Source organism: Erinaceus europaeus, chromosome 4, assembly GCF_950295315.1.
Source record: "Erinaceus europaeus chromosome 4, mEriEur2.1, whole genome shotgun sequence".
Taxonomy (NCBI): domain Eukaryota; kingdom Metazoa; phylum Chordata; class Mammalia; order Eulipotyphla; family Erinaceidae; genus Erinaceus; species Erinaceus europaeus.
Genome location: NC_080165.1, coordinates 1,560,132 through 1,561,710, shown reverse-complemented (window position 1 = coordinate 1,561,710; position 1,579 = coordinate 1,560,132). Strand labels below are relative to the sequence as shown.

General features: G+C 40.3%; 1 non-coding gene across 1 annotated transcript; it reads left to right on the top strand.

Annotated features, from left to right (window-relative positions):
- Nucleotides 1-1,240: 1,240 nt before the first annotated feature.
- Nucleotides 1,241-1,344, top strand: LOC132538462 (U6 spliceosomal RNA). Its single transcript, XR_009549823.1, has one exon. It is a non-coding gene; the product is annotated as a U6 spliceosomal RNA (small nuclear RNA).
- The last annotated feature ends 235 nt before the right edge of the window (nt 1,345-1,579 follow it).

Here is a 1,579-nt window from a genome sequence, read left to right as displayed (position 1 = left end):
GAGATAAAACCACTTGCCTTGCATGTTTGAAAATATAGCATTCTGTTGGGTGGATGATATGTTCAGCTCGATATAAGCATGTGTTCACGTAAGGCTTCCTATTTCTTCGCAGCTTCTTGCTGTGAGAATAAGATTTATGGTAATGAACCATGTAGAGGACAAGGTAGATTTTTAAAGAGCAAATACGACAACAAAAATGTGGGGGTACTGAGAAAGACAAGGTGTATTTCGCACAGATAAACAGAGACAGGTCACGAGTTCTCCGACAACCTAGCAGTCACTCAAAATCATATAAAACATGTTCTCTGCCAAACCTTTTAAAGATTTATTTTTGAAATAGGAAATTTGAAAATTATACTATGGCCCAATTTCAAACAGCATAACTACTAGTAGGACAGTCTGAAACTGTGCATCTCATAAAGTAATGCAAAATGCTGGGTACACCACAATGATGATAGAAATCTAATTAGTCTTGTGATTTGGCTTTTGGTTAACAAGCTATGAATTAGATAAAGAAACAAATAACTCAATGAGGAAATAATCACAGCTCAAAGATGGGCTACTTTATAAAACCATATGCCTTGACTCTTGTCTCAAAAGACAAATGAACAAAATCAGTGTGTAAATTATATTTGAGAAATGCAAACACAATCAAATCCAAATCAACACATTCAACTTACTGAATTCATGTTTGACATTTTGAAGGCATAGATGAGAGAGCATTTCAGTGGCTGAACACAGAGCCTGCAGGCTTGATGTTTCAAGTTCAAATGCTAACAACCCACATGTCAGAAGAATGTGGGGTTTTGGTGTCTCTTCTCCTATTGTTCTTCCTTCTCTCACAACAAATGTCACTTAAAAAATGTGAGAGCCAGGAGCCAGGTGGTAGCACCCCAGGTTAAGGGTACATGGCGAGAAGCACAAGGACCAGAGTAAGGATCTTGGTCTGAGCCCCCAAATCCCCACCTGCAGGGGAGTCACTTCACAGGCCACAGGTGGTGAAGCAGGTCAGCAGATGTCTATGTTTCACTCCTCCTCTCTGTCTTCCCCTCCTCTCTCCATTTCTCTCTGTCCTATCCAACAACAACAACATCAGTAACAACAATAACAATAACCACAACAATGATAAAACTATAAAGGCAACAAAAAGGGAAAAAATAACCTCTAGAAGCAGTAGATTCATGTTGCAAGCACCAAATCCCAACAATAACCCTGGAGGCAAATATATATATGAGCCTAAGTGACCTATTTTGCACATATACTGAAATTATAATGACCCAGAGGAGATTAGCCTGACAGCTGCTCAAGGATGACATGCACATTCATACAATGTTCTATATTTGGGGGCCAGGTGTTGGCACCCTTGGTTAAGTGCAAGCACTGCTATGCACACCGACCCAGTTTCCAGCCTCCAGTCCCTACCTGCAGGGGGGAAAGCTTCACAAGTGTTGAAATGGGGCTGTAGTACCTCTTTGCCTCTCCCTTTCTACCTTCCTCACTCAATTTCTCTCTGTTCTATCAGATAAGATGAATAAAAGAAGTTAAAAAATTGAGCTCCTGCGATGGTATTCATGTGAAC